This window comes from Podarcis tiliguerta, assembly GCF_965153285.1.
Source record: "Podarcis tiliguerta genome assembly, chromosome: 8".
Classification (NCBI taxonomy): domain Eukaryota; kingdom Metazoa; phylum Chordata; class Lepidosauria; order Squamata; family Lacertidae; genus Podarcis; species Podarcis tiliguerta.
The window spans coordinates 19245824-19262186 of record NC_139541.1 but is presented as its reverse complement, the minus strand read 5'-3'; the positions used below and the strand labels follow the sequence as shown (position 1 = coordinate 19262186).

The window sequence follows — 16363 nt, the reverse complement described above, 5'->3', positions numbered from 1 at the left end:
GATGGCCACCAAGTTGGGGTGCTTTAATCTTCTTGATTAGACAGATTCATGGAGGATAAGGCTATCAATGGCTAATAACCCCGATTACCAGGTTTTACTGCTATGGTCGGAGGCGAGTAATGCTTCTTAATACCAGTTGCTGGAAACCACAGGAGGGGACAGTGCTCTTTTGCTTGAATCCTGCTTGAGGGTTTCCCATAGGCCTCTGGTTAGCCACTATGGGAACAGGATGTTGGACTCGATGGCCCATTGGCCTGATCCAACAGACTCTTCTTAGGCACTTATGCATACTCAGTTCAGTAACAGCACAGCAGCAGTATCATGCAAAGGTTTTTAAAAGCCCAGCCAGCCCCCATGTGAGGGTACCAATCTGGATCAGGCCCCCATGCTGGCAAGTTGCAAAGAAAAAGCATTGTCCTCAAGGGAAAGACATGACTGTAATTTAGCCACAGAAGTGGGGACTGGCGCCCACTGCGACTGGTGAGGCAGAAGGCAGGTGGAGCCAGAGCCATTGACAGGTGAAGCCAACCATTTCTGCTTTCTCCCCTTCCTCATCCTCCTTGCTGCTTTCTACAAGGGCATTACTGAGAATGAGGAGGAGGAAGATGACAGCCAATTTCACCCCCTCTGTTGGTTGGATGAAAGAAGGTAGTTAGGAAGGAGGGAGGGAACTGAGGTCAGGCTGAGGTTGGTGGGGCAGTGACCCATTTGCTCCAATGGACTAGTCTCCATTGGCCCACAACCTGAAGGTAAAAATGTCTCCATCTCCCATTAAAGATGCAGCTGACTTGACAAGTGTCTTGTGTCTCGATATTTGAGATGGGGAAACCTGTGGACTTCCAGAAGTTGTTATAAAAACTGGGGCTGGGGTATGAAAACAGGGCGTGGCATTTTGTAGACAAGTGTGTGTGTGTGTGTGTGTGTGAACCAGTGACAAGAAACCCTCTAAAGCAGCCCAATTAAGACTGTATTGTGGATGATGAGTGTCAGTTGCAGACCAGGGTGAGAAGCAGAATGGATTGGAGTACAGTGGTACCTCGGGTTAAGCACTTAATTCGTTCCGGAGGTCCATACTTAACCTGAAACTGTTCTTAATCTGAAGCACCAGTTTAGCTAATGGGGCCTCCTGCTGCTGCTGCGCCGCCGGAGCACGATTTCTGTTCTCATCCTGAAGCAAAGTTCTTAACCTGAAGCACTATTTCTGGGTTAGCGGAGTCTGTAACCTGAAGCGTATGTAACCTGAAGCGTATGTAACCCGAGGTACCACTGTATCCTGGGGAAGGTTGTGGCTGCTTGGTTGGGATCCTGAACAAAAGCACATCACACTGTAAAATTTTTTTGCAGCTCCCACTTGTGCATTCTAATGGGTTACCTGAAATGATGTGTTTTGAACGTGGTACTTTCAAATTCCCTTGTGCTTATTAGATGGGTTAACTAGAGGAACCGTCTGGTCAGGAACCCCCATAACCGTCTGGTCCCCCCCCCCATAATTATGGGAACTGTAGTTTGTTACAGGTGTTATGCAAGGCAAACTACAATCCACAGGGTTCTTTGAAGGAGGGAGACATGAAGTGTTAGAAATGTGCTTTAAATGTATGGTGTGGATATGACTAAAATTATGGGGAGTGCATTAGAATTCAGGTGCCTTTCAGCTTCTCTAAAATATTCCATTACACTCAGAAGCTCTTTCTCTGCACATCAGCTCTGAAGAACTTCTCATGATCAAGATTGTTGCTAATCTTTTAAATTCTCTATTTTCAGAAGGTGTTTAAAATAACCCCTTTGTTGCATAAGAAACAGTCAAGCTGAAAGGGGGGAATGTAGACTTTAAGAATGTAACTAGGGAGACTGAATTAGTTACTCCCACCTTTTTTCTTCCTCCTGTGCTAGCTGAATATTGTTTAATGGCTGAGAATTAGGCTTTTAATTTTTTTTGTTTGGTTTTTTTGTTTTTTGAAAACCCTAAAGTGCTAAGGATGTGCGCTCTACAATCTGCCTTCTGAGCCCTTCCTAAAGCATGATGCAGTTTTATTCAGTTTTGCCCAAAAGCAGGAGTTTATGGATTGTTTGGAAAGCGTAGTGCATGCCAGTGCTGAAAAGAGCTGGTTCCTTTCCCTGGAGCGTGTAATACTTTCTTTCATAACCTTTTCCACTTAAGATGCTTCCGTACTAGATGCTTACTGTGGGAATTGCAATTTGCTCGCTCAGATTTCGTGGGGAATCTACATTATGATGTTATCATCAAATGGCTGGTTTTTTTTTTAGGTATCTACCCCGTCCCCCATCCCGTGTTGCTTCCTGTCTTTTTCAGAAAATTTAAAGGGGGGGGGGGGACAGAACTGTAATGCAATCTCCAGTGGTATGGATCACCTTAGTACTACCCTTACCCTTTTTTAGAAGAAACATGACTTCAACCAGCTCTGTGATATGGGCAGGGCTGGCCCCAATACATTTTGGCACCAAAGGCAGACCCCAAAATAGCACCCCATTCCCCACCAGGGAAGAAGGCATGAGGGAAGATCTGTATCAGGAACAAAGTGGGAAGGAACATCAAAATCCAGACCTGCTACCCTAGTGGATCCTGCCGCCTGAGACAGTTGCCTTACCTTGCCTCATGGGTGGGCCAGCCCTGGATGTGGCCACGTATCGGCTTCACATGGGTTAGAGATGAAGGGGATAATTTTGATGCTGTTCACATTTAAAGGGGAACCTACCTAATGTGCCCCATTATTAAGCAATACAAGAACTGAAACACAGCTGTCCTTTGAAACTTGCACTTTTCCAGATTTTGCATTAAGCACAAAAATGCATGCGAGGTACAATGTGCATATAAATGTATGCATTAGTCAAAATAGCCTACTAAATGCATTATATATGGGGAAACTGTTTTGTAAAAATGGATATATTAGGCAAAATTGCATACAAAAAATTCATGGTAGGGGAAATGCTGATGATGAATCTTCACAAATACTTTTTTCTTTTCTTAAATTGCATACTGGTGTGGAAATCTGGAGAACTAAACCACTGGAAGAGTGAGAAACTGAAACATTTGCCCAGTGGCAGATTTTGGGTTTGCAAATTTCAGTGGCACCTTGTGCAACATGAAAATCCCCCCGCCTCTTGCCTTCTGTTTGAAGTCATTATTGCGGCACCCTCTTGGCTTAGTGTCCATTGCAGGTGAACTGGTTACGCTCCCCTAAATCCGCCTCTGATTCACCCATCCCTAACTTGGATCTGGAGTGGCGAACAAAAGGGCTCCTTCCATTTAAGGAAATGACTAAGAGCCATCAATGCTGATGCAGGCAGCCATTTCCAACCCCTGTATAAAATCCTCTCGTACACACTGTACTACATACAATTAAGCAGGAAGCAACATGGGGCTACTTCCTGGAGTATTTTAAAAAAAATGCTTTTCTGTCTGGCAGAAAACTTCAAACTGTTACATAAGAATGAAAGCAGCCCTCTGATCACCACCTAAGTGCAGTATCTACATTTACCCCTGGAAAGTCCTGTCCCCCATATGGATTTTTTAAGGATCTCCCCTAAAAATCTGCATGGAATCAGGATGGGACAGACTTCTTTTGTACGTATGCAGGCATGGATGAAAATCATCCATTCCTAGCACGGGTGCCCCATCTCTGGGTTAGACCTTTAAGTCTTTGATATATGAGGTCTAGCATTTATTTTCTCCTACAATACTGTTCACTTTTCATATTACTGTAGTCCTTCCAATTTACTCAGTTGCTCATAGTCAACAAGTGCTTTCTAGTAGTGAGTCCCAAAATATCTGAAAGACAACTTCCTTTCCTACAGATACTCTCAGGTGGCAGAGGGGGCTCTCTTACAGGCTGGGGCTTCCCACCTTGCAGTCTATTACTTTTTAAATGCCCTGTTGAAAAACACAGCTTCAGCTTAAAAATAGAATCATTTCCCCCCTGTATTCAGACTTACAGCCTGCTCCATCCTGGAAGATCTGATGAACAGAACACAGGAAGCTGCCTTATACTGAGTCAGACCATTGATCCATCTAGCTCAGTCCTGTCTACACTGACTGGCAACAGTTCTCTGGGGTTTCAGGCAGGGCCCTCTCCAGGTAACAGTGCAGTAAAATAAAATACAGAGTCTAGTCCATTTCACCAAGAGGTGAGGTTGGGATTAAATTTATTTTAAAGAGGTTACCAATTGACATTAAAAACCCAAACTATACCAGCTTAATTTCATCCTCAAAAATAGCTTACAGGACTTCTGCAAGATACTCAGAATTAGTCATATATGGCTGCTTGCTTCCTTGCTGCATTTCAGCTTCCCCAAATGGCGGGATGTGTTTTTTCACACAAAATCATCTATCAATAATTGATGTCATCATTGTGGTTGCTTCTGAGACACATGAAGATTCAGACTTGTCCAGATGTAGCACCACCAAAACAGAGGGGATGGGGAGAGAGAAGCAATCCATTCTTTTTGGATTTGGGGGAGCTATTAATAATTCAACTTTGCTATTCATAACTTTTTATTATAAGGTGACTCATTTAAAAAGAAACAGCAACCAGATAAAGAGTTATTTTGTTCTGTTCTCAAGATTTCATTATAAAGATGCAACTGAAGAAAGCTATGTTATGACCCATGGCAGTGGGGCTAGATTCTCTTCCCAATAATTGCTGATCGCTCACTGATTTTATTTTAGTTTTGAATTTGGCACTTAGCCAGTGCTGAAAATTATGATCCTCCCCACCCCACAATAAATGTAGAGAAGATTTATGTGAGTACAAGATCACAGCCTAACCTTTTAATCTTGCATTTTGTTTTGATCTCTTGGCTGTATATATTCTTATTGAGCTCAAACCATTATTAGCCATGCTTAGTATGGACTAGAGGGCAGCAGTGTCAACCATGTCTACTACGATGTTTGTGGATTATTCCTCTACAACCTACTTGCAAAAGAAGACAGACTTGCATAAGATTTGCATATGTTTTGTTCCTGTACAAATCAGGGGCACACACACATAATAAATGTCTGATGGACAGAATGAACAAGTGAAGCTTTTCCCATAACTGTATTTTCATATTAGAAGAGGCTTTCATGATATTCTACCTGTGACACAGTTGTTAAAGGCACAAGAACCTCATTTGCCCACAGTGCCAATCCTAAACTAAAGCCAAGGCAACTATTCTAACATACCCCAAAGTAAACCCCATTAAGCACAAAGAGATGTACTTTTAAGTAGATATGCATAGCATTGTACTGTAAGTAAACTGTATACAGTGGATTCTTAATGAGTGTTTGGCTTTAGGTTCTGCACAACAAGAGACATGCCTAAGACTCTTTGCAAAGTTTGTATTTGCTATTGGGAATTCTTTAACGTCCACCTGAACCTATTGTGTAGTAATCCTGGCAGCTAGGTGAAAAGGAAGGGCACTCTATAGAGATTTTAGAAAATGACAAATAGACTAGAAAACGATGTGGAAAAAATATATAGCAGCTCTTCATGACCCTGGTGTCCAAACAATTCACTCATCAATTCCACCTCTCATTTACTCATTGGCTAAAAACATGGAAAGGTGGAAGCAGTCAGGCTGGGTCATCTAACTAAAATCACTCCAAAGGTTAGCTGCATATTTTGCTTCATAACTTTCTTTTTAAGAAGACTGGAGACTTGGGATTTTGATTTAAACTAAAGTGCAAAGTCTGGGGAACCTGTTGGCTGTGGGGCCAGGTACAGCACTCTCAGAACCCCTGCTAATGGGTATAAGGTAAAGGTAAAGGGACCCTGACCATTAGGTCCTCCAGTTGTGACCGACTCTGGGGTTGCGGCGCTCATCTCGCTTTATTGGCCAAGGGAGCCAGCGTACAGCTTCTGGGTCATGTGGCCAGCAGGACTAAGCTGCTTCTGGCGAAACCAGAGCAGCACACGGAAACACCGTTTACCTTCCCGCCGGAGCAGTACCTATTTATCTACTTGCACTTTGACGTGCTTTCAAACTGCTAGGTGGCAGGAGCAGGGACCGAGCAATGGGAGCTCACCCCGTCGCAGGGATTCGAAACGCCGACTTTCTGATCGGCAAGTCCTAGGCACAGCGCCACCCCTGTCCTTTGTAATGGGTATAAGCATAACTAAATTTGGATTCAACCCAGCATATATTTAAAACTTTTTTAAAAAATCAGTTTAAAAATTAAATAATCTGTCAGCCTGCTTTCATTGTTGACAATCTCTTTGTTTCTCCTTAAAGTCTTAGGGATAGATAGGTATAAAATGTGACTGGCCAAATCTATGTTAAAGACTGCACTTTTTAACCTTTTGCTATTTTCTCTATCATTTCCCCCCCTTTTATGCCATCTTTGCACATTGTGAGGTGGTGTTCTTCCTTTCCATACGTAGCCTGTCCTTTCATTCACTCTCCCCAACATTATTTCATTTTTAATCTTTTTTTTTAAACTATGTTTCAAATCATCATGAAGGGACTTAAGTTTATCATCGTCATCATCATCATTTTTTTCTAAACACAAACTTCTACAGTCTGGGTTCCTGTGAGAAAAGGGAGAGATAACCAGTCATGTTTCAATATCATCATGAAGTGACTTTTTTTAAAAAACAACAACACTTTTGTCATTAACAACAACAATGTTAAAAGGGGGGGGGGATCCATTTCTCATACAAACCCCTTAAAAATAAAACACCTCACATAGCTTGGTTTTCGGATAGGGGGCGGGCCAAAAGGAAAAAGAACCAGTTATATTTGGAATCACCGTTAAGTAACTTTTAACTTTTACTACAATAACTTTCTTATTCACAACGAAACAAAAAAATATCCTTTCACACAAATGACTCCCCTCCCCCCCCCCCAAATAAACGAATCTCCTCACGTAGCCTGGTTTTGTCTGTGAGAAAGATTGTAAGTACTGGGAACTCAAAAGGTAGGGTTGCCCTATTTTGAAGAAAAAAAAGAAAAAAAGAGAGAGCGCTATGACGGCCATTCAAAGCAAATAAAGGCATTTTGCCTCAAATTTTACTCCGGGGAAAAAAGAGGACGTGTCCTGGAGAAAGAGGACAACATGGCAACCCTACAAAGACCACCCATGTTGCCTTCCTTCACCACCACGAAGGGGCTCCTTTTAACTTTCCCGCCCCCTTCCTTCCTTCCTAATCATGACGTTTTTATTTATTGGAAACGACTAGTGTAGTAACAAAATCGCCTCACACGCAGCCTGTGGGCATGACCCAAAAGGAGAAAAGAACCCCAAAGCAGCATGAAGTGACTTATTTTAACTTTGATTATATTATTTTTTGATTATTTTTTTTATTAAAAAAAAAAGCACCTCAAACTGCCTGGTTTTCAGTTCCAGGAAGGAGGCGGCACGAGACTGGGGGAGGGGGAGGTCGAGGAGGAAAAAAAAAAGAGAGAGAGAGAGAGAGAGAGAGAGAGAGAGAGAGAGAGAGAGAGAGAACCCAGGCAGGCCAAACGGCCGTGCTCGGGGTTTCCCAGCCGGGCCGCAAGGGCGGGGAAGCGAGCGAGCGAGCGGGAGGCTGAGAGAGAGAGAGAAAGGAAGGAAGGAAGCAAGCAAGCGGGGAGTTGCCGCCTACCCTCGCCTGCCGCGCCCAACCCAGCCAGCCGAGACTCCGCTGCTTTCCCTATGGCCGCGAGCGGGAGCTGAGCGGCTGAGCCCACACCCACCCACCATAGCTTTTTTTAAAACAAAAAACCGAGGACCGCGAAGAGAAAGAAAGAAAAACCGAGAGGAGGAGGAGGAGGAAACAACCTCCCACACATAACAAAACCTGCCCGCCCGAGCGACTCCCTCAGGGGACCCCTTGCCCGCCCGCCTCCTCTTGATTCGACGTTCCTGCTGGTGGTGCAGCCGCCGCCCTCCCTCTTTTCTCTCTCTCTGCCCCCCTCCTCCTCGGTGCGTCTCTTCGTGAGGAAACGGAGCGGCTGCCAAGCGCAGCGCGGGACGGACGGCGGCGGCGACGAGGCGGCAGCAGCAGCAGTAGGGGCTTCCTCCTCCTCCTCCTCCCCCTCCCGGTTTATTTCTCTTTCTGTGTCCCCCCCTCCTCCATACCTCCCCCTCCCCCCCGGTTTCCTCCTCTTCCTCTTCCTCCTCCTCTCTGCTTCCTCCCTCGACGCTGCCTCCTGCCCCGCTGGCTGGCCTGACGGACTGAATTGACTGGGAGGAGGAGGAAGGAGGAGGAGAACCGGCGCCTCTCGGCGGGGGTCTTGCGAGGGGGTCGCCCGCCCGGCGGGGAGGGAGAAAGGAGGAGAGGAGGGCGTATTGGCTGGGGGCGGCGGCGGCGGAGGCCGTGGATGAGCAACGACCGTCGAGGAAGGTGAGAGAAACAGAGAGGAAAGCATAATATGTGGTATTATTGGAGGGGGGGGTGTCGTTTCGAAATCTCCCTCGCAGGGATCCTAATCACGTTCCCCCACCCCACCCTTTACAGCTTCGCTTGCCGTCCTTATTACGGACCCAGTTCTTATCCCCACCCTGAAAAAACGGGCCTCGTTCGCCCCGTTCTTAAAAAAACCCAACAAAACCCCCGAGCCCCATGACAGCCCCTGCTCACATCCCCGCCCAGAAAAACAGGCCTTACTGACCCGATCCTGGGGGGGGGGGGGAGGAGCCGGCCCCATCTCATATCGTGCTCATACTCCCCACCCACCCCGCAAAAAAACAGGCCTCATTCGGTTAATCCTGTAAAATCGGGAGACCTTGTTCATTTCCCCACGCCGAAAATCAGGCCTTATTCATCCCATCTTTTAAAAAACCCCCAACCATCTCCCAATCACTGATCTTATGCATGCAGCCTCGTCAAATCTCTCCGCGGAGACCCTATTCCAACCCCCCGCCCCATTACGATCTCTCCAGGCCCTTGTTAAGTCACCTTAAACCCTTGTCTTTTAATCAGTATTTTCTAAACTCTCAACATCAGCCAATCCTGTTTCTCTCCCTACGGCCCTGTTTTTTAGGTGTTCCTAACCCCCTTTCTTCCTCTGCCACCCCCGCAGAAGCCTCCATTACGCCCCTTCACATGCTCCTCCCTTTTTAAATCATTTTCTCTCCCCCCCCACCTTAAAATACTCTCTCCTCACTTCTCCCATCTAGATACCTATCCCCCCCAAATCATCTCTTTTTCTAAAAAAACAAACTGTTGGCAAAAAAAGAAAAACATTTCAGTGTGTTTCAGTTATGGGGGACGGAGGAACCCTTTAATAAAATCCCCAACCCTAGGTCCCTCCTGTTTTAGCCAAATCATGCTTCTCTTCCCTCTCCAGCCTTCTAAAAAGAGCAATGCAAAAACTAAGAGGGAGGGAGGCTGCCCCTCCTTGAAATTTGAGTACTGTACTGATCAATTTCCCCCATATTTTCTTTTTCCTTTCACCTCATACACTTTCATCTCCTTCCTACTTCATGACTTAAATCTTGCTCCTTTCTGCCCCACTTCTTTCTCTTTCACCCCTCTGTTTTTACCTCTCCCCGCAGAATTTCCCCCTCCCAGCTGCTTTAGACTGCCCTTCCCTATTACAGCTACTTCTGCTTTCCCCTCCCTTTTTAATACTCTCCCTTGCTGTTTCAAATCCTTTCCCTATCTACTCCCCTCCATTTTGCGCTCTCTTTTTTCTCTCTCCCCTTCTCTATCCTGTCCTCTCCCCCCATCTTACAATGCCATCCTTCCTGACTAGGCGAGGTGCCCTGCCCTTTTTTGTTAGGGCTGCTGACACAGGAAATCAAGAAATAACCATTTCGGTTTTTTTGCTTTCATTGTCTCCATCACTGTCCCACCCATCTCAGAACATCAGGGAGGGGGAGTGTTTTTCTGTAGCTGCTGGCCAGAGATAGGAAAAGGGTGTGTGTGTGTGTGTGTGTGTGTGTGTGTAGGGGGGGTGTTGAAGAACTGATTCTTTTCTGCATGCGTTGAGGCTAGAAGTGGGGGGAGGGGAAGGAGGCAAGCCAGTCCACAGAGGATGCTTGGGAGAAAATATCAAGAGAGTGCTGTTTGTGTGTGGCTGGTACTGTAATGGTGGAAAATTGATTGGGTGGAGGAGAGGAAAACAGGGTGAGATTGCTTTAGGCAACCCCTGGCCAAGGAGAAGGCTAAGAAAATGGAATCTTGGTGGTTTTCTTCTTCCTACGGTAGGAAATGGTTTGGAGGCGGGGAGAGAATAAGAAATGCTTCTACTTTCACTGTCATAGCAGAGAGATTTAGCTGTTGTATTTTTTTAGTTGCTTTTCTGCTTTAATAGGTGTTATATAATTTTGCCATTAATGTCTGCTCAGGGTAGACGTTGGCTGCTGGAGAACCAGGGAGCGTGCAAATATGATTTTTGTTTTGTTTTTTTAAAAAGCAGTTTAAGGAAAATTGCTTTTGTAGTAAAAGTTTTTTTTAAATAACTAGGTGAATTTCTAAAACCACATGAGAGAAATGCTTATGGAGACTATTGTGTTACTTTAAATAATGAATTAATTCAGAGGGTAAGGAAGGATTTTATTTTATTTTATTTTTTAAATAATGTGTCAAGAAGAATATTAGCATGATATAGAGGTTATCAATTTGTCACTGTGATGAAGAACTAAAAATTTAACGAATGTGATTTTTTGTCATGATTGCCTTAGCAAAACCACTTATTCGAACACATTTTATGCAAGATATATATATTTTAGCCACTTTAAACAAGGCAAATGCTGTTTCCTTAAAAAATGAAAGCTTGGAAATGGGGAAAGCTGCTTCTCACACCACCTATCCATGTGGATTTGGATGTGGTGAAAGAATAATACCAAAAATTGAAAGGAGGCTGCTGTCGCCATTTATGTACATAGTCTGAGGAGAGGTTTGTTGCACATTTTGAGGCTTTCCTTCTAAGCACAGGCTTGTAAATAAAAGACAAACCGCTTCTGCTGGTTTTGTGAAATGCATGTTAGAAAACAAGATGAAGATGAGATCTTAATTAATCTTAGATATTAAGCATTCTCTCTTTTGTAATTTTGGGAAGAGGGGATTGAATAGGTCAATTGTTTTAGTGGTTGCAGATTATGGAGGGTGTGCTTGTTCTCTCCCCCCCCCCCCCATTTTTTTCGGGGAATGAATGGATCTTTTTGTGCTGGGCCCGGTAACTGCAACAAGATGGCGTTTGCAGGAAGGCAACTCTTCGTTTTCAACTAAACACAGCTTCACCAAACCAAATCATGTTTAAATTCCTTTTCTGACTTTGATAAGCTTTTTTTTTTTAATTAACAGATTTGTTTTGTTGGGGTTAGGGCATTGGCAGATGTTCTATGTTTTTAATCTTTTGATGCTTTTCAGTCTCCAAATAAAGCCGGGTGGGTGGAGTAAATAGTTTTATTGAAATTTTTACATCGTGGCATAAATACATGGGATATAGTGATGGGATCATTTTTAACTTCTCAAAGCCTCCTCATAAGAGTTTTAAACTCTTTACCCCCCTAGAATGTTGCCACCAATTTTCTTCTACAGCAGGGCTTACATAAATCTTATACAAGCATTATTTGTAGAACTGTGTAATCTGTCAGTGTGATCACATGTGACCTCTTTGTGATGGAAAGGAAATGCAGTTCTGCTCCTTTGCCAAAAATATGACAGCTTCTGCAACAGTATTTGACCTGAAATTCTTCAGTGAAATATATATATAAATAAAAAGTGGCATGAAGCAGAAGCTTGCTTGATTAGTAGAACATTTTCCCTGGTCTTTTATATTTTTTATACAAGTTTTTACATATTTTAAGTGCTTATTGGAGTAGCTTGTACAATTGAATGAGATTTTAAAAGTTGGTAACATTCTTTATTAAAAAACCAATAGCTGTGAATGTGAATTTTAATTCACATTCCAACTGGGTTAAAGTACAGTACTGCAGACTTCTAACTGACCCAAAGCAGATTAATTTAGAAGTGAGCAGAACATATTTCACAGTCTGTATGTTTGGAATTGTACCTGCATTTGCAGAAACATTTGAAATTGCACTATTTGGTTGGCATCAAATTATTGTTAATAGCTTTAAAATAATACTATGAAATTTTATTAGTTTAATTTTTATCTTACATCTGAAAGCTCACCAGGGCAGACTAGATGACATTTATTTATTTAGTACACATATCTTTCAATTAGTAAAATGCATAGTATATTTTGAGTTTAATAGTAACCCCATACTCTTTATTATGGGTTCTAATTGTTAGCTCATAACAGTGTTCTTTGCATTTGGCGTCGGGTTTGTTTTTCTGGGGGGTTGGGTCTGTTTTGTGTTTCTGCTTTGGTACAGTACATTGTAGTTGAGGCCCACATAAAGAATAGATATTTGGATAAATGCACAAGATATTGATTGACAGTTACTTGTCATTATTGTATTTTCATGTGCACACCACTGGAATTTTGATCATGTTTTATATTTTCCTTTTTTTGCCCTTTTTTCTGTGAGCAGGTGTTAAAATTACCTAAGGGCCTGTGTTCACTAGGGTTTATCCCTATTTATTCATTGCAGCTGCTAGGTCAATGTGGCAGTAGGCATTCTGTCGTGATACTTTATGTGTCTGGCATTGAGAAACTCATCCACTTACTTGGAAAAATTTGAACTTGGAAGTTAACCATATCATTGTATGGGGGCACTGGTTGATGTTACAATACCTAGGCATTATGTGTGGTGGTGGGGGGATAGATGAGGAAGTCTGAAATGTGTTCTATTAAACTAAATTAAAAGCATAAGTTAGAGGCTGCTTGGCCTCTTTTTCAGATAAAAAATAACAAGGCTTTAGTATAAGGATGTCAATTTCCGTTGTATCTTTAACAGCTAAGCATGGTAACCGGTCATAATAGTGGTTATGTAGCCAGCAAATAAATGCTGTATGTTTTGAGCAGATTAACAGGAACACACATTACTGTTTTGGCTTTTAGGTCATCCTTTCTGCAAACCAGCCCTGCACATAGCTTGCATTTTGTGTGCAATAAGTTTCTCGAAGTGCCAGGAAGTAAAGTTAGGTCATTAAAAGAGCCACTAAAAGATTTCGAGGCTGATGTGTAGCTACTCAAACCTTCAGCTCCCTCTACAGATTTTGATGGGATTAAGGTTTGGAGACTGGCTTGGCCACTCCAGGACCTTAATGTTCTTCTTCTTGAGCCACTCCTTTGTTGCGTTGGCCATGTGCTTTGGGTCATTGTCATGCTGGAGTACCCATCCTCGACCCATTTTCAGTACCCTGGCTGAGGGAAGGATATGCTCACCCAACATTTGACAATACATGGTCCCGTCCATCGTCCCTTCAATGTGGTGAAGGTGTCCTGTCCCCTTAGCAGAAAAACACCCCCAAAGCATAATATGTCCTCCTCCATGTTTGATGGTGGGGATGGTGTTCTTGGGGTCGTAGACAGCATTCCTCCTCCAAACATGGCGAGTTAAGTTGATGCCAAAGTGCTTGATTTTGGTCTCATCTGACCACAACACTTTCATCCACTTCTCCTCTGGGTCATTCAGATGTGCATTGGCAAACTGCAGACGGGCCTGTACATGTGCTGTCTTGAGCAAGGGGACCTTGCGAGCTCTGCAGGATCTCAGTCCTTCACTGCGTAGTGTGTTACCAACTGTTTTCATGGTGACTATGGTCCCAGCTGCCCTGAGATCATTGACAGGTTCCCCCCGTGTAGTTCTGGGCTGCTTCATCACCATTCTCATGATCATTGCAACTCCATGAGATGAGATCTTGCATGGACCCCCAGACTGAGGGAGGTTGACAATTATTTTGTGTTTCTTCCATTTGCGAATTATTACACCAACTGTTGTCACCTTCTCACCAAGCTGCTTGGCAATAGTCTTGTAGCCCAGTCCAGCCTTGTACAGGTCAACAATCTTGTCCCTGACATCCTTGGACAGCTCTTTGATCTTGGTCATGGTGGCTACTTTGGAATCTGCTGGATTGATTGCTTCTGTCGACAGGTGTCTTTTGTACAGGTAGTGTAATGAGCTGGGATTACAGGTAAGACCTCTCCCTTACAGCAGGTGTCTCTAATCTCAGCTCCTTACATACAGTGAAGATACCAGGTAGCCTGACATCTGGATGGTTGATAGGGGATCAAATACTTATTTCACTTATTATAATGCACATCAATCTCTGACTTGTCTTCTGGGTTTCTGGGGGTTTTCCTGTTGTTACTCTGTCTCTCACAGCTACAATAAACCTACCATTAAAATTATGGACTGGTCATTTTTTCGTCAGAGGGCAAATGGGCAAAGTTAGCAGGGGATCAAATACTTTTACCCCTCACTGTATTATGGAGTTGATTCTACAACCTCACATAATGCTGATATAATCCAACTGGTTTCATTAATAATGTCACTACATGAAATCTGTAACTGCTCCTGTTTTTTGTCACTTTTCTCCGTACTAATTAAAGTGTATGACTGAATAAAACATATTTTGCTATTATCTGAGGACTTTCAGTGGAATAATCACACTTCTGCTAAAAATGAATGTAGCTTTTGCTTCCTGTATTTTGCTTCCTGCAATTGGCTCAAGTTTCAGTCCCTGGATTGGATTAAATTCTTACTGTCCATGGATTTTGGCTTTGCATTAGTGGATTGGTAATTGATATTCTCAATTTTAATATCCAGATGTAGCCATATGGCATTCCGTATTGTTTGAGACTGCCATTAACACGAGCTTGACAGAAGAAAGAAGGGAATGAATAATTTTGTGTAGATGACAGATTTGGCCCCTAAGAAAAATCCTTAGTTCTGTCATCTTCTTTTCCCTTGCCCTCAGCAGGCGTAATAGGAAGAGGAGAGTTTCTAGGATAATTGGTCATTTTGAAAGTATCAGTCATTGTGAAATGGCTAAAGACTGGTTACTTTTAAACCAAATAGTCAATTATATTTGGAGCCTAGAATGGCAGTCATTGCAAATGCAAGTGACAGGGTCACTTCCCAGAAGGCTTCTTGGCAAAGGCAGAACTAAGATGACGACAAAGGGCAGAAGGAGGGAGGTTTCTGACACTGTAGAATAAGTTCAGGCACTGATGGTTTATGAAAGGTTTTGTTCAGAAAATGTGCATTGTAAGGTAAAATTTAAAGGCATTGATGATAAAGAGCGGGAAGCTATTCCAGTCATAAGGAGTAATATGATAAATGCCATGGATGACAAAAGGGAGCTGATACCAGATGAGAATATGTAAAGGGGAGTGAAGGAGAATGTCAGGGATAAAAGAGGTAGAGAATCTGATAGTGTGTTTGGTTGAGAGGTACTGATTCAATAAGAAGATGGTCTCCTCTCAGCAGTGTTTATTTATTTATTTAATAAATTAATAAAATTCAATATATTGTTTGATTGTAAAAACCAAAAGCAGTTTCCAAACTTTGGATACATGGTTTATTAAATGTTGGAGAAGAATCCTACAGAGTTGATGAGAAATAATGCATCTCTTAAATAAATATTTATTGTGTGTTTAGATGCCTGCATTTTAAAATCTGGATACTCTGGAAAATGTTTGTATCCATTACTTCCATGTTTTGTTTTGCTTTGTATTTGTTTTTTAAAATATAGCAGTGGGAGTCATTCATATTGGGACTGAGGAATAAGAGTTAATCCCACCCACAGTTTTTCTGGTTGACACTCCCCCTTGCTCCACTTCCATTTGCCGTGTGGTATACTCTTTGCTGTCTTGGGCAAAAAGCAGTTTTGGGAGGTAGATTTTTAACTAGGAAAAGGGAGGGAAGGGTTAGAGCTCCTCTTCCTGCACCATGGTCCAATACAAATTCCTCTCTGCATGCACAGCTGCATTCGCCATTTTTAAAAAATGGGAAGGTCTTAATGTCATTTAGTTGCATCTTTAGTCTGTTTCCATATCAGAGTGTTATTTGCCATTTTTAAGGCTGACTTAATTTTATTATATCAGGAAGATACGTTATCAAATGTGCAGATGGTGAAGGGGGCACACACATATATTTGCATATACATGCACACTTTATATTTATCACTTGCACAACTATAGCATTTAGAAATTAAGGAAATACTTTTATCTTTCTGAGAACCTTTTGTGTGTTTATCTGTATTTCGTTTCTGTATTTCAGTATTCTGTAATACTGTTTACCATATGGATTTTACCATAGTTTAACTTGGAAAATATGTGTTATATTTATCTTCTTTACCTCACTCTCACCTTCCTGCCACATAGCAATAAAAATTGCCAATTGGCACCATCTTTTAAAATTATCTTATAAGTATTTGGGAAAATGGTGTGTATGTAGTGCTGATATATTAATGGGAAAGGGTGTGGGAGGAAATAAATTCACTACAAATTTTCTGCTTCAGTCCTATTGCTTCTTGTTGTATATACTTGCTAGTAAGAAAAATAGGCTAACCTGAGGCAAGTG

General features: G+C 42.6%; 1 protein-coding gene across 14 annotated transcripts in view; it reads left to right on the top strand.

Annotated features, from left to right (window-relative positions):
* The first annotated feature begins 7368 nt into the window (after positions 1–7368).
* GNB1 (G protein subunit beta 1) overlaps positions 7369–16363 on the top strand; it is a 72218-nt gene continuing 63223 nt past the window's right edge. For 7 of the 14 annotated variants that reach the window (XM_083454204.1, XM_083454206.1, XM_083454214.1 and 4 more), the window contains exon 1: positions 7521–8321. The gene's annotated coding sequence lies outside the window, so the exon portion shown is untranslated. Of the gene's footprint in view, positions 8322–9816; positions 10127–16363 lie in introns of those variants that run through there. The other 7 variants (XM_083454212.1, XM_083454210.1, XM_083454208.1 and 4 more) reach the window with 6 other exon arrangements.